This window comes from Macrotis lagotis, chromosome 3 (assembly GCF_037893015.1).
Source record: "Macrotis lagotis isolate mMagLag1 chromosome 3, bilby.v1.9.chrom.fasta, whole genome shotgun sequence".
NCBI classification, from domain to species: domain Eukaryota; kingdom Metazoa; phylum Chordata; class Mammalia; order Peramelemorphia; family Peramelidae; genus Macrotis; species Macrotis lagotis.
Genome location: NC_133660.1, coordinates 244,149,472 through 244,170,298, shown reverse-complemented (window position 1 = coordinate 244,170,298; position 20,827 = coordinate 244,149,472). Strand labels below are relative to the sequence as shown.

The 20,827-nt window shown below is 36.2% G+C and overlaps 1 long non-coding RNA gene across 1 annotated transcript; it reads left to right on the top strand.

Moving 5' to 3' along the window:
- Positions 1–570: 570 nt before the first annotated feature.
- On the top strand, positions 571–4,749 carry LOC141516510 (uncharacterized). Its single transcript, XR_012476717.1, has 2 exons — positions 571–1,388; positions 3,880–4,749. It is a non-coding gene; the product is annotated as an uncharacterized LOC141516510 (long non-coding RNA).
- The last annotated feature ends 16,078 nt before the right edge of the window (positions 4,750–20,827 follow it).

The window sequence follows — 20,827 nt, the reverse complement described above, 5'->3', positions numbered from 1 at the left end:
CTCTCTCTCTCTCTCTCTCTCTCTCTCTCCTCTTCCTCCCCCCTCTTTCCTTCTTCCCCATATTCTTTCTTCCTCTCCTTCATTCTCTCCTTCTCTCTTGACTATAGTCTCAGAAATTAGCTATTTATCTAGCCCTAGTCTTTCAGATTCTTCTCATAATTATTCATCACAATAACAACACACATAGCCAGACTTTTTGAATGCAATAATTTAGGACTGGCAACAAAGATATTACAGCTATAAACTATTTATAAATTGAGTAATCATAGGTGGCAGGGTCAGGGGGCCCTAGATGTAGTCTCATACAATCCCATTGACAAATCCCAGTGTCATTTTGGGTAAATTTCTTGGCTCATCTCAGTTTCCTTATTTGTAAAATGAGGGACTTGGACTAGATAAATTCTAATATCTCCTCTAGGTCTTATTCTACAATCTTATTGGTGACTTGTAAAAAATGATGCTTGGAACATGGAAAAGAGAATGTTGGAGATAGGTGATGCCTCAGAACACTGGATACAGACAGAATTGGAAGCACAAAAGAATATAGAACACAGAATGTTATGGCATCATTTCCAGCTCTGAGTTCATGCTTGAAAAGATCAGGGGGTTAGGCTTTATTCCTTAAGGGGCCAAAATTATCTCTGGTTCAAGGCTGCTACTTTGGCCACCTGAGTTTATTCAGTCTCTAGTCTGAAACCACTTAGCTAAACTTTTCCTCTCCTTTTCTTTGTATTCTCTTCTCTAGTTCCAGATACCTAGGAATCAGGACAAACTGATACCTAAAATACCTCTATCCTCTTAGAGAGTCACATAACCTGCCCAGGGTAAGAGACAGTCATCCTAAGCTTACCTATAGTCAGATACTTCTTAATCATTAACATTAGGCTAGAGACACCAGTCTCTAAGATCACACATTTAGGAACATATAGGGCAGAACAAGACAGGGATTCACTGTGTCACTATATAAAGGGACTATACAGAATCTTTTCAGTTTCCTGCTTTTTCCTCTAGCATTCTCTCCAACAATTACTTCTGTGAATATCATCCACAAAACAGATGCCCAATTCTGGCATGAACTTCCAAAAACCAAAACAGACTCAGCCAGGCAAAACTACAACTGAAAAGGTCTCCTGAAACCTTTCTCCATTTTCCCTGTCCATAAAAATGCTGCCACCACACATGATGAGCATCTGGGGATCTATAAAATTCCTATTTGCCACAATTAGCAGATGAGTAATGAAATCTCAGGGACAGGCAGCAATAGCCTTTCCTCTCTGGGCAGCCAACACCCCTCCTTTCTCCAAGCATCAGTTCGGGAACCAGAAACAATACCACATGCTCCCACCCTCCTATGATCAGATGGAATTATCTGCACCAAACAAAAAAAGGTAAGTTAAAGTCTTCTGGGTCATCGACAAAAACACCATTAGGCTTTCAGTTTGAAAAGTTCATTTTTTTGAAATGGAATAATTACTGAAGTTAGGAGCTAGGAGGGATCTCAAGCTATTTGGGAGATGCTTTAGGTCACTGGGGGAAGAAATGGCCTAGGACTAGGTTATCCCCATAGAGGCACTGTGAAGTGAGGCACAGCTGCATAATTCATATAATCCAAGGATTATTTATTCAGATAAATGGTTTTCCTCTGTGTATTTTATGGACCATGTGGAAATAAGCCCATTTGCAGCCTTAGCCTCAAAGAATTAAAAAAAAACCAGCAAAAAACTAAACAAAAAATGATTACTCTCTGACTTGATGGTGATAACAATGATGATTTCAATCTTTGATATATTGCTTCAAAGTTTAATATGCATGTTTTCCATTGGATCCTCATAACAACCCTCTGTGTAAGGAACTAGAGCTATCATTCTCCTTTGGAAAATGAGGAACCTGAGGCTTGGAGGTGTTAAGGGTCTTGTCTATTACCTCAAGTCATTTAGTGTCAAATATAAGATAAATGGGATGTCTTCCTCTACCCAAGTGGAATCCATTCAGATCTCCTTAATTCTTTAAAATTGTATTCTAGACATTCATTCTTTTTTTTTTTAGGTTTTTTTTTTTTTTGCAAGGCAAATGGGGTTAAGTGGCTTGCCCAAGGCCACACAGCTAGGTAATTATTAAGTGTCTGAGACCAGATTTGAACCCAGGTACGCCTGACTCCAAGGCCGGTGCTTTATCCACTACACCACCTAGCTGCCCCTAAAATTGTATTCTAGACCCTGAATATATCATAGGTAAGGGATTTCCTTATTGTCATTATTATGCATATTATTAAATAGTGAATAGAAAGTAGGATGTAGAGTTAGGAAAACACAGATTCAAATCCTGCCTCTGACCCTTACTATGTGGGTCTGACTAGAAGTAACTTCCTAAAGACTGTAAGTCATAGAGCAAGGGTCTTAGTTGTTCTTGTCATCTTTTGTCAGTTCTGGAAGAGGATCAGTGCTTCAGGGATGGGATGCCACGACATGCAAATGAATTGAGTTTAAGTCAGAGAAGGCTAAGCAAAGTCACCATGCTCACTTTCTCCTCTGGAGTCTAATCTACATTTGCATAGAAAATTTCCTTACTCATAATTTTCTAATGCAAAGATAGGCAGTTTAAGTGCTTCAAGAAATAAGCAGGTTAGGACTAAAGAATGATCTGAGATCAAATCCTGCTTCAAAGACATCTTATCTGTGTGGCCTTATAGTATGTCTGGGCACTCAGTTTCCTCATTTGTAAAATGAGGGAGTTGGATTCCATAAATCTCTCAGGTCCTTTCCTGTTCTAAATCTATGATCTGACAGCTTTAACAATAGTCCTAACAGGACTAGTCCTTCACTCATGCTTATTCCATCAGTATTAGAAACTTCTCCAATAATTTGCTGTTAGATTGTTAATCTAATGAGAAATGAGAGAGAGGGGGTTTGTTTGTGGAACAGAGTTTAGAGTTAAATTCTGGAGTTAAACCATGGTGGCCACTGTCAACACTTCTACACTGTTCACAGAATTTCCTAGTCTGAAGGGTCTTCAAAGACTATTCCAGTTCAATCAGTCTCACCTCTCCCTGAATAAGAATCTCTAAATTGACAAAATAATTAACTATATAAAGCATACACAATCCTGAGGAATGCTAAGGAGATATCCTTCAGAATGACCAATTTTGACAGTTCATAGAATATTTGTAATCCATAGACAAATTCAGAAGAAAAGGACAAGGCTTTAGATAAAGCCTAGTGGGACATTAATGGTAGTTTCAGGCTCTCTCTCTCTCTCTCACACACACACACACACACACACACACACACACAAACAATGTATACCATAAAGAGAAACTGAGTGAGAATGAGTCAGACCACACATTCAGTGCTAGAGAGGCATATCTGCTTCCAACAGCTGAGCCCATTCTCTAGTCCCTAGTGAGAGGTGCCTGCCAGCAGGCACCCCGACATGACAAAGACACTTTAGTGTGTGTTGACATTTCATTTGGTTTTAAAAGCCTATAATGGCTTCCTTTTTAAGCATGGCCATGAGCTTATTTGCATATAATTATATCTGTTTATACATAGGTTTGTTTCTCCATATATGAGCATAATATTTTAAATAAAATGAGCATATAGGTTTCTTTACATAATCAATTAAAAATCTTAAATCCTAATCTTAAACACCTACTATGTGTTGGGTCTCTGGCATTCAAAAAAAAAGATTAAAAAGAATGGTCCCTGTCCCCAAAAAAGTTACAGTCTGGTAGAGGAGCTGATATAAACACACAATAATTATAGAAATAGTAACTAACCTCTATATGGCACTTAAAGGTTTGTAAAATGTTTTTCATGTTATCTCATTGGATTGTTACAACATCCTTGTGTGATATACTCTATAATTATTCTCATTTTATAGGTGAAGAAACTAAAGTGAAAGAGGTTGCAAGGGATTTGTCCAGGATCACCTAGCAATGAGCATTTGAAGTAGAATTCAAACTCAGGTTTTCCTGACCCCATATCCAGAACTCTATCCACTGTGCCCCCTTGGTTGCCTCTAAAGGGAAAATGTGTTAAGTGCTATAGGAATAGCTCAAAGTATTACAGGAACGCAGAGATAATTTTGGACCTGAGAAATCAAGGAAAACATCATGAAGAAGATGAATTTTTATTGGGCCTTGAAGAATCTGTAAAATTTTGAAAGGCAGAAAAGAGGAAGATGGACATTCCAAGTTGGAGGAAAATAGTAAGATAAATTCAAGGAATATGAAGCTGTCTCCCTTGACTGGACCGTCAGTTATGTTAAGGCTGGAAAATAAGACTGGAAAAGTTAGGGTCAAATGTTAAAAGATCCAATGCTATGAACCTATACTTTAAAGCAAACTCCCCTAGAAGGATTTAGCCTAGAACTGTGAATTTGATCATTCTTCCTTGTAGAGAAAGAACTTTAGAGCATTTTTTTTTCCTGAAGGGAAGAATTAATAAGTATCTCAGCCAGAAAGAAATAACAGTTATCTAAAAATGCATCCAGCTTGCTCGGTTAATCAAATCTGCTTTATGTAGCACAAAATAAACATAACCCTAATTAGCAGGGTTCATGCTGCAGCTGAATTATCAAAAGCAAATCACAAACTCCACGTGCTTCCATCCCCAGAGAAAGCAAATCTTTTCCCTCCTGTATTCCTGGTGTCTGATTTGCAGAATAATCATTCAGTTTCTGTTCATACAATTGGTTTCATTTTCTCCAATTGGTTCTTTGCTGATAGGCTATTAAAATATATGCATCCAAGTCCTCGACCAGTGCCTCAACTATTATTTGTGAAACTCAAATAAAATGGGGTCAGTACAGCACTTGGCAAACACTTAAATAATGTGGATATGTTAGTTATTGTTAATAGTATATCAGATGAGATAATATTTATAATGTGCTTTTCAAAGCTTAAAATTACTATATGAATGTCAGCCTTTCATTATTATTTTTCATTCATTTATTATTTATTATTCATTATTATTATATCATTAAAAATATTCATATATATAAAATTCAATCCATGATTACCCAGTATACTTGCAGGCATCTGCTCCAACAGCTTTGTGCCTGGCCCAGAGTTGGCACTTAATGAAAATGTATTATATTTTATTTTATTTGTACTAGCAAGGAAAAAGTAGAAGAAATTATCACTAACCAAAACTATTAATTACCAGCTCCATCTTAGTGTGATAGGAATAGCAAAGCAGTGGATGGCCCTCATACTGAGCTTCTAATTTTGCTGTAGAGAATGTGAACTTTAATTCTTAGATTAAAAATAAAGCAAAAGAAAATTATTTGTTATATATGAAGTTTTATTCTCTAATTTTACCAAAAACCTACAGGTGGAAGACATATTTAAAGACGTCAACTGTGATGCAAAGTTTGGGGAAAATATTAGAAAGGACAAAGTCATAATACTAAGTTACGCAACCAATGAGATTTCATATAGATGACATAATTATACATTCCAATCCTCTCATAAGTTATAATATTTGCTTCAAATTCCTATTGATAAAAGTCTCAGACTGGAGAGAGAATTTTATAAACAAACCTAAACTTTCTCTTTCCTCATCCAAAAATCTCTTATCTTGATTTGTTGACCCAAGTAAAGGAATTTATTGGTACTATTACAAAGCTGACCAGATAATATTGACAAAGGTCAAGTCAATATTGAAATGGAGAAGAGCAAGTCATGACATGGCAGATTAACATTTCTACATACAGAGACAACATTCAGTTTTATAAATTTTAATTAGAACCTGTAAACCTGATAGCTTATTGTCTGATCTTGCTATCTCTTATATGCTATGTTTCTTCCTTAAGGATATGATTTCTCTCTCATCACACTCAATTTGGAACAATGTATACCATAGAAACAATGTAAAGACTAGCAAATTGCCTTCTTTGGAGGGTGGGGGAAGAAAGCAAGATTAGGGGAAAAATTGTAAAACTCAAAATAAATAAAATTTTTAATTAGAACCTGAGAAACCAGTTTATTCTTTTTTTATATAGAAATATAAAGTCTTAATGACATACTAAACTTCAACAAGAATTTACCTTCATTAAACAATTACAGAACAGTCTTAAACTCTGGTCCTGAGGAAAAGTGAGGAGTAAATCCTTGGATCAGATGAATCTCAAAGATGAACATTTTGTTATCATGTCTAAGTTTTTTTTTTCTTTGAGAATTCTCCAGACTAATTTCAAGATCACCAGAGGCATGAGTAAGTTGACCTAAATGAGTTCAAAGCCACCAAATCATCTGGGGCTTCTCTGTTACTATCTTATACTTAGATTGAGTTCAGTGATCCCACTAGAAACTTCAAAAAGAATAATGACTCTATTTAAAGCCAATGTCCTTTTGCCTCTAAGTGAATTACCCGTAGCAGTGTATAACAACATGGTTTTATCCTATTTTCCATTTCAGCTTTTCTTCAGCAATGGGTATTTTCAGAGACAGAAATGATGCCCCACTGAAGGAGTAAATTTTCCATGTTTCTTTCTCTATGAAATGAAGCAAGTACATGCACAAGGCAAAACAAAGAGCTTTCTCCATTTATAATTTTACTAAATATGGTGACCATGTGTGTGGCTTATGTTGCATTCAAATACTGTGATGGGGGAAAGGGAAACAACTAAACAAGACTAGCAAATTAACACATACAGTCTAGAAGGAATTCAGTCTGCGGGATTAAAGAAAAAAATCAACTCAAGGGCAGATTTTTTTAAATTCAAAATTAGTGGTCATTAAAATGAGACAGATTCTATTTCATTATAAAGAAAAATTTTTTTCCAATGTTTAGAACTTTCAAAAATTACTTTTGTAAATATGAGCTCCTTATCCCTAGAAACTTTCATATAGAACCTGCAAAACCACTTATTTTTTTTAGTTGTTTTTTTTTTTTGCAAGGCAAATGGGGTTAAGTGGCTTGCCCAAGACCACACAGCTAGGTAATTATTAAGTGTCTGAGGTCAGATTTGAACTCAGGTACTCCTGACTCCAGGACCGGTGCTCTATTCACTGTGCCACCTAGCCACCCCTGCACCACCTAGCCAACCCCAGGCATAATTTTTACTAAATGGTCATCTGAAGTCTCTCTTCCACCTGCAAGATTATGTTTCCCTGGATGTTGATTTGTAATTTCTAGAAGCACCTCTCTACCATTCCCTCTGCCATTTGTGCAATGCTTTTTAAATTGTGAATTAGATTATCCCAGCAAGGTCTGAAGAATTTGAAGACTATTGAGTAACCACAAAATCTATTTGTTGGTGGCAGCAGAATGTAAGGACTTTGAGTAGTATAACCTCATGCCCTTTGAGTCAAAGACTTGATTCTACTTGCTCCCTCCTAGTTCGGAAAAGCTGTTATGGTGCTAAACAGTTCTGTGGTTTAGCTCAGTGTGGCACTGAATTTGGAGCCAGAGGTTCTGAGTTCCAATCTTTGCTCTCTTGCTACTGCTTATGTAACCTTTATTCACCATAAACCTTAGTTAACTTCATCTGTTGAAGAGGGGTTTTACTTAATGATTACTTAAATGATTAGAATTCTTGCCAGTTCTGGAACTCCTGATAGATCTGAAAGGCCATGTCCTCAATGTGACTCATGAGATTATTTCTCCTTTGGGAGAGGGAGAGGGAAAGATATGGGCTTTTCTTAGTCCAGGTTGATGGTGAAGAACTTTGAAAACCACCACATATTATCCACAATTTAGTGCTCATATTTTGGTCACATCTCAGTGATATCACTGTGACAAAAAATGCACATAAACCTTCCACACATGTTATAGAAAGAAGACAAATTTCATGATCCTAGAACTAAATGAAACCTCAGAAATCAGAGATTCTAACTTTTACCCAAAGAATAAATCATTTGTAGGTTGCCTTGCAAAAAAAAAAATTATGCCTGAAAAAGAATTCCTTCAACATCAAAACCAACAAATGGTCATCTGGATTTTGCTTACAGATCTTCAAGAAACAAGAATCCACTTTCTCCCAAGGCATTCCATTCTATTTTTGGACAACTCTTATTGATAGAAAAGCAAATGAATGAACAAAAACCAACAAACTTTTCTTTTAAAAGCACTCATATATATACACAAATATTTAGAGCAACTCTCTTGTTATAAAAAAAGTGCTCATTAATTGAGGAATGGTTGTACACAAGTCTATACATAAATGTAATGGGAAACTAATTTGTGGAAATGATGAAAGGAATGGTTTCAGCAAAATCTGATAAGACTTGTATAAACTGATGCAAATGATGCAGTGAGTCAGATCTAGAGAGTAACTTATACAGTAACAACACTGTGTAAAAACCAAATGCCTTTGACTCCTGATCAATGCACTGACCAACCACAATTCCAGAGGACTGATGATGAAGAGTGAAACCATTAATGCACTAAAGATACAGTATGAAACATACATTTTTTGAACATGGCCAGTATAAGAATAGTTTTTTTAACTAAATCTATTTTTTTTATAAGAGCTTTTTTTCCTACCTGGAGGGGTGAGGAAAAGAAAATGAATGTTTATTTGTTAATTGAAAAAATAGAATTAAAAATGTAAATATATAATTAATAAAATTAATAAATATAATTAAAAGTATAATTAAAAAATTAAAATTTTTCATCATATCAAGCCCAAATTTTCTTCTTTTGTAGGTTCTATTTATCAATTGCAGTGTGCCCTTTGGGTACAAATGGAACAAGTCTAACTGACCTTTTATGACAGCCATTCAAATATGTTATGATCATTATCATGTTGATCAAGTCTATAGTTCTACAGATAAAAATATCCCGATTTTCAACCATTCTTTGTATGTCATGCAATGAAGACCCTTCACCATTGGGACTATCATCTTCTGATTACTCTTTGTTTCTTAACAACGTCCATCCTCAAAATTAGTGTTCAGAGCTGAGCTCAATAGTACAGATATGAAAAGTAGAATGGTACCATCAACTAGACCTGGACATGGCAGCTGTCCCAAATGAGGCTCAAAGTGACATTAGCTTTCTTGACTGCTAAATTATATAATTGACTTATGATAAGCTTGCAGTTAAAAATCTCTGATAGAAATGTAGTAAATTGGGAAACAATTTTTACAATTAGTACTTCTGACAAAGGATTCATTTCTAAAATAGAGAACTGAGTCAATTTTTTTTTAAAAATAGCAAGCCATTCCCTAATTGACAAATTGTCAAAGTATATGCAAAGGCAATTTACAGATGAGGAAATCAAAGCAATCTATAGTCATATGAAAAATTGCTCTAAATCACTATTTATTAGAGAAATGCAAATAAAGCATCTCTGAGGAACCATCTCACACCTCTCAGACTGGCCAATATGACCAGAAAGGACAATGATCAATGTTGAAAGGGATGTGGGAAATCTGGGACACTAATACATTTTTGGTGGAGCTGTGAGCTCATTTAACCTTTCTGGAGAGCAATTTGGAATTACACCCAAAGGGCAACAAAAATGTGCATACTCTTTTGTCCAGCAATTCCATTACTGGGTCTATACCCTGAAGACATCATGAAAAAGATAAAAACATCACTTGTACAAAAATATTCATAGCAGCTCTGTTTGTGGTGGCAAAGAATTGGAAATTGAGTGAATGTCCATCAATTGGGGAATGGCTTAGCAAACTGTGGTATATGTATGTCATGGAACACTATTGTCCTATTAGAAACCAGGAGGGATGGGAATTCAGGGAAGCTTGGAAGGATTTGCACGAACTGATGCTGAGCAAGATGAGCAGAACAAGAAAAACACTGTACACCCTAACAGCAACATGGGGGTGTTAATCAACCTCAATGGACTTGCTCATTCCATCAGTGCAACAATCAGGCACAATTTTGGAATATCTGTGATGGAGAAAACCATCTGTATCCAGAGAAAGATTTGTGGAGTTTGAACAAAGACCAAAGGCTTTAATTTAAAATAAAGTTGTCTTATTATGTAATTTTGCTATCTCTTATACTTTATTTTTCTTCCCTGATGTGATTTCTCTCTCATCACATTCAACTTAGATCAATGTATACCATGGAAACAATGTAAAGACTAACAGAATGCCTTTTGGGAGGTGGGGAACATGATTAGGGGAAAAATTGTAAAAATTCTAAATAAATAAATAGAAACCTCGGATACTTTTAAATTGTTATTTAACCTCAATACTGGTGAAGACTATTTTTAACACAAATATATGACTAATCTATTATTGCAAAATATAAGATCATTAGATATGGTCTAATGTTTTAATATTAAAGCTCTTTTGAATCCTATCATCCAGTCTATCATTCATATACAATTCATGCATTTAAAGACAAGCAGCCTAGTAGATATGCTGTACCTGGCATCAGGAAAACCTGAGTTCAAATCTAGTTTCAGGCACTTATTAGCTGTGTGACCCTGGACAAGTCACCAAGCCTCTCTATGTCTCAGTTTCTGGATATGTAAAATAGGAAGAGAATATGGAGAAGGAATGGGGTAAAGAGAGAGAGAGAAAGAGACAAAAGAGACAGAGACAGAAAGAAAAGATGATGAAAAAGAAGAAATGTATCTGCTTTCCTCTCCTTTTGTAAGAAATGACCCAATTTATACTAAGGAGTAACATATTTCCTGAAATATGACTAGCCTAATTGTTCCTCTTTGAGGTAAGAATGTGTAGAATGAGGATACTTTCCTGTATATATATAAAAAAAGGAGGTACCATTGCCACCACTATCTTAAGTAACCAGAATGCTACAGATTGGCAGTAATGCAGGCACATGCATGATGGACTAGTTTATAGCTCTTACCTAGAATATCTTCCTCTGGAATTCTGTAGAGGTTGCTAATGTATAATTGATTTAGGGAGTGTTTTCCTAGGTTAAATGTCAAACATAACTTCAAATCAAATACCAGTGATATAAGAGTTAGTGATCTGATCTTCCCTTGGATGAAGTGAAAATGAACATAAGTCAAATCGGCAGCTTCCAGACTATGTGGGAGGAGAGGACTCAGAGGTGAAGGTGGCCTTGCTTTCCTGAAGGGATCAAATTCATCTCAATAAATAAATACTTGTTCTATAATCAGACTGAATTATGTCTCCTGCCGCAAGGAGGATCTGAAGAACAGTAAGGAAGTGTCCCTTTAGGCTTGTCATAATCACATTACTCCTAATAGTTGACATTTCTAAAACACTCTAAAGTTTACAAAGCACTCCATGAACAGTATTTCTTGTGAACCCCTGTGAGGTAGGTATTTAAAACAGTATTTTCCTGCTTAGAACAAAAGATCACAAGTTTAGGGCTAGAAGTGACATTGGAAGCATTCTAATGCCCCTGCCCTGACCTCTCCTTTTTCGAAGGCTAACATCCTGTGCCTACTATGTCTCTGAGTTTCCACTGTTAATACTCTCCTAAATTTCTCTGTAAGAGACAAAAAAGGATTTAAGGGTACTTCTGCTAAAAGAGCCTGACTATTAAGAGAGATTTTCTCTTTATATTTTGCCTGTAGTCTTTCTCAGATACCATGGACAGATCCATAATTCCATTCACGAGGTAATGTTCTCTGCTTAGGTAAATCATTACCTTTCCAAGACTAGCAAGTCTGTAAGATTTGTTCTTTCTATTTTTCCTGTATTTCCATAAATTCTCCATAGGGCATCAGTCCAAAATGGTGAAGCCCTTTTTTTGATTTTTTATTGTTTTAAGGATATCAGTGCAGCATTAGGACTGTCAATCTGTCATCTTCCACTATACTTGACCAGTCCATCTACATGTCTATATTTGTCTTTTATGTCTTTTTTGTTGATTCTCATATACATGTCTGTGTGTGTGTGTGTGTGAGTGCGTGTGTGCGTGCATGTGTGTGTGTGTATTCTTCATCCATTGTGTTTTTCTAGTGTGGATAGCTAGATCAATGTCTTTGGAATGACCATGTATATAACTGAAGAAGTCCTGAGATGCTCTGAAACTCAAGGTAATCAGCAAAATATCATCAGGAATATCAGCACCTGAAGACCATTCATGGAAGAGAAATCCAGGAGTATACTTGGAGTCTCTTCAGAAGTTAGTTGTTGATGTTTCAGTGTGAACATTTAAACCTCAGTAACCAGTAAATGCCAGAAAACAGAAAATGATTTGATGATGATGTTTGTTCTTTGTTCTTGAAAAAGATCGTGATATCAGGGAGGTGATTTCGTGACAAGTATGTAAATTGGATTTGAGTGAGGGAGCACGGTGCTAAGTCACCAGCCTCAGTTTCTCCTCCAGAGTCATCTGGATCCAGGAGCCAGATATGAATCAGATGGCTGGAGACAGCCCTGGACAAGAGTCAATCAAGGTTAAATGACTTGTCCAAGGTCACACATCTAGTGTCTGAGTTCAGATCTGAATTCACATCTGTCTGAGTCCAAGGTCAGTGTTCTATCCATTGTGACATTTAGTTGCCCTATAGACTTGATTTATTGCTTTATTGATCATCTAGATTTAAGAAAGTAAAAGAAAAAGATGTTAATACAGTTTAAATGTATATCTTTTTTATCTTGGAGAACCAGTTGTTAAACATTTACAAGAATATCCTTGGAGCATATTTTGCACTATGTGCAGGACATCCTTTATGACACATCTATGATCACCTAAAACACCTTAGGTGATCATACATTTCCTTTGGTGAGCAACAGTTATTATAACTGAACTAAAATATAAATTGGTCATCTAAATATAAAAATATTCAAAAACTGGGCTGTCCTTCAACATAAAATTCTGAGCATTTTTGTTTGTTTCTATTTTCTTATTTTTTGATTGAGGCAGAAAATCAAGTATGGTAGGTCCCATAGTCAGAGGTCCGCAATTAGAATCCCAGCCTTGGCATTTTCTTCCTACTCGAGTAAGGCATTTTTTCCTCATGTGTAAAATGAGAGGGCTGAACTAAAATGACTTCTAGGTTCTAAACATATGTATTATTATTATTATTATTGTTGTTGCTGTTATTGTTACTACCACCTGACTCCTTCAATGGAGTAGCATCCAAAAGGGAAATAAAGACAAGGAAAATTTAAAAGTACAATACAAGTCCCATTAATCAAAAGCTAGCTGATTTAGCCTGTCAAATGAGAAGCAAATATCCACTCCTGTCCAGGGCTTTGCACACAGTAGGTGCTCAGCACATTTCGTTCATCGAATGGAATTCTGAAAGATACCAATAATGAGCAGGCCATTCCCTGGCGAGAGGATAATGAGACAGAGAAGGAGCAAGACAGGAGAAAGTGTCTGGATTCTGATCAACAAGGAGAAAAGGAAAAAATGAAAGAGAAGAAAAATGGCTAGAAGTTGACTTTCGGCTTAGCTTTTCTTCCAGGCAACAGTGTAAGGTACCTTCTCTGCATTACGGCTCAGATAGGAATACATCAATTATGCATTAAAGACATCTGAACAAAATAAAGGCATATCTCATGAGGAAATCACAGAATCCTACTTATAAATAAAACTATGCACCGGAATCCCCAGCATCATTAGTGGGGATGACCAGACTTAACAAGAGGAACCGGTTATCTTGCTTACATAAGAGAACTGGAAATCTTGCTTATAGAAAGGTGGAAGATTCAGGTATTTTTTAAGTTGTAAAAGTCAAGATTTTCCCACAATGTGGCATGACAGAAAGAGTCGCAGATTTGCAGTCATTTGACCTGGTTTCAAGGTCTGACTCTACTACTTTATTATTTATATGACCCAGGACAAATCATTTAACAGCCTTAGTCCATTTATAAGCAAAAATGAGATGCACAAGAATATCCACCATAGGTATTCACATGGAATATTCCAAGCTTGTATTGGTCTGTTGGACACACTGCAAGACTCTAAAATAGCAATGTCATTTTGGTCTTCTTGGAGAACAAAGGAAAACAACAAACCAATTAATTTCTTAAAAAAGAGAATTGTACTAGATGAACATTGAGATTTCTTCTAGATTTGAACTTATGATCCTATATTCCTTTCTTTTTCCAATAGGAATGAATAAATGAAGGGAAGGTAATTATTTTTAGAGCACTGACCATGGACCAGGCACTATACTAGGAGCTTTACAAATACCCAATTTAATCTAACAACAAGTCTGGGAGATAGGTATCTAAAAGTAGTAGTAGCCCGGAAGATTCTGGGACCATTGTAGAAGCAGTGTACCCAAACGTTAGCAGAAAATTTGACAGACTCTCTAGTGCTTTCCTTGTGGACAAGATAGAAAGATGTGAATGAGATGAACTAGATAAAGTCAGAATTGGTTGGATGATTGGACCCAAAGTAGTCATTAACTCACCATTTTCTTCTTGGAGGGAAATCACTAATAAAGTTTCCCAGAGATTAATATTTTGTCCTTTGCTGTTTAAAAATGTTTGATCAATGACTTGGGAGAAGGCATAGATGGCATGTTTATCAATTTTGTAGATCACCTATGAGTCTTTTCTCTGAATAATGTTTTTAAATACATATAAAATTGTGCAAGGTATTATTAAAGAAACTAATTATATTGAAATATAGTTATGATTTTTTAAAACACTAGTTCATGTGCTCCATAGGTTAAGAACTCCCATGAGAAGTAAAGAATGTAACATTATCTTCATTTTACAAATGATGTAACTATGAGAGATATGTTAGAAGAGATTCCAATATATAAATAGGCTGTCCTTGGTGACCTCTCAGGTTCCTTTCCAGCTCTGAAATTCTGTAACTCTGGGCTAAGATGAAATTAGGTTTAATAACCTATATTCTCTCCATCTCCTATACTAAGCAGAGATATAATGATCTTGAAGAAAATCCTGGAATATCCCAAATCAGAATAGAACAATTCTATGAATTCCTAATGTTTTGACTGAGAAAGAGTTTAAAAATGATGAAAATCAAAATGGGGTTCTGATTAACAATCAGTTGAGAGAAAATTCAATTAATCCATCAACCACATCCCCAAAATGTAATGGGATAAAGGTATCAAATTCCCCATCACTGGAGGCTATCAAATAGGAGTTGAATATTGCTGGTTGGATTCCATAAGGGAGACTAAAAAAAAGTTAGAAAGGCAGTGAGTGTATGGTTGTTGGAAGTATACTGTGTTTGGAGTCAGGAAGGATGTGGATTTAATTCTTACCTCTGAATTTACTAACTGTGTGACCAGAAGCAAATGATTTGACCTTTCTGAGTTCCAGTTTACCGATGTATAAAATAGGCAGAACGATACTTTACAGGATTGTTAAGAAGACCAAATGAAATGATGCTGTGCAAAGTGCTTTGTAAACCATCAATTAATCAATCCACCCAGAATCACCTACTATTTTCCTGGCACTAGGATAGGCATTGTCTATACATGGCACCACCTTTATTATTCTTGTGTTAGATAAGATTTGGAAATAGCTCTTTCAACTCTACAATTAAATGTTCTGGGATTGCCTATGGTGGCATTTTTGATCACTGAAGGTTTGCTGAACTGGTCTAAAAAAAAAAAAAGAAATTCTAATGCCAACATCTGTTTCAAATTAATCTTGCTACTTGGGTTATAACTTTTCAGTGATGCAGACCTTGAAGTGATCAATTGCTCTAATGATCTAAGAGCAGAGAAGACTTGGTTCCCAGGTGAGATCTGCTGCAATCAGGCTCCTTGCCCAGATTGTTGGCTTTCCCTATCATTTTTTCAGCTGTCATCTCCTCCTAGTTGCTCCCCATTGTTTTCAAATCCATCTCCCCAGAGTTGCTGGTTACAGACTCTCAACCTATAATTAAATCAGAGCTTATACACTCAGCAGCTTTCAAAAAAGGAGGAGTCTATTGCAGGTTTCACTTACAGATAATGAAAAAGGATGTCTTCTTTGTTGAAAGAAGCTACTACAAATTGTACCCGATTGGCCCCTCAAATCAAAAAGGCCAGAAAACACCCTGACCTCCTTCCTACTACTCAGTGCAGTCACCATTAGAAACTGATAAGGAGAGCTCAGGGAAACAGATAAAGGACAAAGGGGAGGGCTAGAAGGAGTTCCAGATGGCTAAGAAAAATCTCTCTCTCATCTCTCTCTCTCTCTCTCTCTCTCTCTCTCTTTGTCTCTGTGTGTCTCTCTGTCTCTCTCTGTCTCTCTCTCTGTATCTCTGTCTCTCTCCATCTCTGTCTCTGTCTGTTTGTCTGTCTGTGTCTCTGTCTCTCTCTGTCTCTTTGTTTCTGTCTCTCTATTCATCATAAAGGACAGAGTTAAGACACCAAGATTATTAGACAGATTGCCGGAAAAGAGATGCATTTTGCAGAGTTCTTGGCCACCAGAATCCAGAACATGCTGTTTTTGGCTGAAACCCACTCCCATTTGGCAAATACAGAATACTGGATACAGCCATGCTTTTGAAAGTAAGTCTCAATGTGCAAATACATCCTAGATTAGAATAGCTGGCTAAAAAGCAAGATGGCAGAGGCACTTGATGCTCAGGAGAGATAGCTCAGCTTTTCCTGACTGGTTTAGGTGGAAGGGTTATGATTGTAAGTAGTGTTTCCCATTAGGAGAAATGTGACTCAAGTGAGATCCCACAGCAGCACTCCCTTTAGGACCCATTTCTACACAGTCATGTTTCATCTGGCTCCTTCAGACTCTCCACTCCTTCAACAACTCCCTGGACTGAACAGAAGGGCTGTTTCTTCACTAGACGTTGCGAAGATTGGCAGAATAACCACAATTACCATACTTGGAGAAGTAAACAGTGTTTGGCTTTCCAACAGGCCCTAGATATTTAAGCCAACATCTTTATGAAACAAACACTCTTCCCTACTCACCACCATTTCCCTACAGACCCAAACTTCCAAGTACCCAACAATCCTTCCCCCCCACTTATGCAAGCTACATTATTCCTCCTTGGTCTAAGCCTCAAATTGCCTTCCTCATCTTTCAAGCATCCCATAATCTACTGAACATCCTGAAACTTGCTTCCTTTTATGAAATAGAACCATTCCTTTTCCAGCTACATCATCATTGTTGCTGGAAGAGCTGTCTCCTCAATAGTCTGTACCTAATTCTGTTTCCAGCTTTACTTCCTTGCTTGCTTTCACCTTCTCTCTTCTTTCACTAGTCCTCTTGGATATTCTCTTAATTGATTCCAACTCCTCAGTGTAATGTCATCATTACATCCCTCTTCTATCATGCTCCTTGACAGACTTCTTATTCTCTTAGATTCTCTCTTTAATCTCCCACTTACCACCTTCCTTGGGTTTTATCTCCTGGTTGTTCTTTCCCTCCTTCTCTAACACATAAGAGCCTTCTTCAGTTTGTCAAATTGTCTTTTATTTTCCAGTCATAGCTCTACCACCTACCTTCAAAGATTTAAGAAACAGTGACTCCTTAAAAGACTCTTCTGACAAATCTTAAAGAGTTATAGTTCAACTAGTCACCCAGCCATGTGGGAAAATACACTAGGCTCTGTCTGGGGTGCATGTCCCCCAGAAACATCTTGCCAGTTACACATCTTTTCAACTTGATGGCATAAACAAGATGAAAGCAATTCTAAGCAAATGTCAGAAGTTCAAATTCCTAAACCATTGAGATAAAATTTAATTTTCTTTAAAAGTTTTAGGTGCAACAATTTTGTGGCTCAAGGGTAAAAATATTGATGAAAGCTAGGGAGGCTGCAAACAAAAGGAAGACGAGCCAATTATCTTCTCAATTCACCACCAAATGCCATACTGCTTACTGAATTCTCAACTCCCACCAGGAAAATGATATAAAGGAGAAAAGTATCTTTTACTACTAGATTGAACCCACTTTTCAAATATCACAGATAACAGCAGGAAGAAAAACAGGTCTCATTCAGTTGAACCTAATTCACTAAATCCTTTGTTCCTTTATTCATCCAGTAAACTTTCATTACGCACCTAGTGAGTACACTACAGAATTGTGATGTGTGCTGAGAGAAATATAAAGGTTAATAGGATAGAGACTCCTCAGAGAGTAGATTTAGAGCCTTGAAAGGGGCCTCTAGAGTCCAATTCTCTTTTTATAAGACAGACAATTGATGGAGATAAAAAGCATATAACAAATCCAGGGTCACATAGCAAATAAGTTTTTGAGTCAGGAGTTGAACTCAAGTCTTCTTGATTCCACGTTCAGTGTCCTATTCATTATACCATGCCAACTCTCATGATCCCTAACCTCTTGGAGCCAAGAGTGTAGTAAGGGACCAAGAGATCATTGGTTCCAGATTTAGACAATTCTAAAAGATTGGGATGGAAAATGCCATCCACATTCAGAGAAAGAACTATGGAGTCTGAATGCAGATAGAAGGATAGTATTTTTACATATAATATTTTCCTTTCTTTTAGTTCTGCTGTTTTATTCTAATTCTTCTTTCACATGACTAATATGGAAATATATTTGACAGGATTGTACATATATAACCTATATCAGACTGTTTGCTACCTTAGGAAGAAGGGAAGGAAGTGAGGGAGGGAGAAAAATTTGGAACTCAAAATCTTCAAAAGGGAATATTGTAAACTATCTTTATATGTAATTAAAAATGCTATTAAAACAAAAAAAACCTGAGTCATGGTATAATCTTCTCATATTACAGATGGGGAAATTGAGCCAATTGGGGAAATTGCTCAAGTCACACATAATATAATAAGACAAATGTTTGTTGGATGAAATTAAAGAAAATTGACCAGAATTCATTCACACCCTGTTATTTTTGTGACAAATCATAGTTTTTCCTCACTACACCTTGGTTCTTTGGGGTCATCAGTCTTAACATCCATAGTCACAGTAAAGCACTGATGATGATGATGATAATAATAATAATAATGAGGAGGAAGATAGCTAATATTAATATAGAACTTTAGGATTTTCAAATAACTTTACAAATAATAATCTCGTTTCATCTTCACAACAATCTTTGGAAGTAGATACTTTTATTAACCCCATTTTACAGGTAATGAAACTAAGACAGAAGTTAACTTAATCCCATGGTGTCCATAGCTAATAAGTGCCTAAGGCTGGATTTGAACTTAGGCCTTCTCGACTCTAGACCCAGTACTTTATCCATTGCACTACCTGGCTGCCCTCTACTGACTTCAAATATAAGCTTAAAGTTGAACTAAAAGCTATAAAGGAAGTCAGTCCAGTAGAGAAATTTTCATGGCATAATCACAAATGATTCTGGAGAGAAAGTTAAGGGAAAGTTACATACAAAGATTCATGCCAATGAGGGAACTCTTGAGTCAAAAAGATTTTAAACATGTATAGGAGATGGAAACAAGAGCAGGTTATTAAAGGGGAATATAAAAATATTACACAATCCTGTAAAAATTGTGTCAGGAGCACTTAGGCTCAGAATAAGGTGAGGCCAGAAATGAATACTAAAACCAACAAAAATGGCCTTCTAAGTTTGGCTGCTGGCTAGAGGATGATCAGAGAAATGAGAAGACAGCCACCCACAGTGGAAAGGACAAAGATAATGATTGAATGCAAAGTACCCACCACTTAAATTGCAGTTCTTTGTCTACCAAGAATTTTTATGATGAAAGGAAAGGATAATAAAGATTAAAAGGGTGTTGCAATCCATAATGAGAGAGGAAATGGTAATCTTTTTCTGAACATTGAAATCCACCCCCTGAAAATCTAGACTGTGACTCAGGGTTTTTTTAGGGGTTTTTTTTTGGGGGGGATAGCATTTTTTTTTCAATTACATGTAAAGATAGTTTTCAACATTCTCTTTTGTATGATTTTGGTTCCAATTTTTTTTTCCCTCCTTCACTTCCTTTCCTCCTCCCTGAGGTAACAAACAGTCTGATATAGATTATATATGTGTAATCATGACAAACATATTACCATATTAGTCATATGAAAGAAGAATCAGAATAAAAGGGAAAAATACAAGAAAGAAAAAAAAATTACATAACAATAGTATACTTCCATCTGCATTCAGACTCCATAGTTCTTTCTTTGAATGTGGATGACATTTTCCATCCAAATTTTTTAGAATTGTCTTTGATCACTGTGTTACTGAGAGGAGCTAAGTCTATCATAATTGAACATCACACATTTTTGCTGTTACTGTGTACAATGTTCTCCTGGCTCTGTTCTCTTCACTCAGTTCATGTAATTCCAGGAATTTTCTGAATTCTGAATGCTTATCATTTCTTATATCACAATAGTATTCCATGACAATCATATACCACAACTTGTTCAGCCATTCCCCAATGGATGGGCATCTTCTCAATTTCCAATTCTCTACTACCACAAAAAAAAGCTGCTATAAATTTTTTTTTTTGTAAATGTGGATCTTTCCCCCTTTTTTTACGACCTCTTTGGGATACAGATTTAGTGGTATTGCTGAATCAAAGGGTAGGCACAGTTTTATAGCCCTTTGGACATAGTGCCAAATTGCTCTCCAGAATGGTTGGATTAGTTCACTACTCCATCAAAAGTACAGCTCTGTCCCAGTTTTTCCATATCTCCTCCAACATTTGCTATTTTCTTTATTGGATAGTTTTATTTTTATAATAGCAGCTAAACTGCTTTGTTATTTGTTATTTTTTATTATATTTCAAGGTTTACAAACACTTTATACTCACAAAATCTTGGGAGGTAGGTGCCATTATTATCCCCAATTTTGTGGATGAGGAAACTGAGGCTGAGAAAACAAAAGTAACTTACTTTGTAGGTTGTTGACAAGGTATGTATCTGTGGCAGGCAAACTCAGGTCTTCCTGATTTCAAGTCTAGTTATCTATGGAGAGGTTATTTGTTTCTAGGATGCTAATTATTTCTACTTCCATTAAAAGTCCTTCCTTATTAGTCAGAACCAGTTATATGCCATTAGCAGTTCCTTTTCATCCTC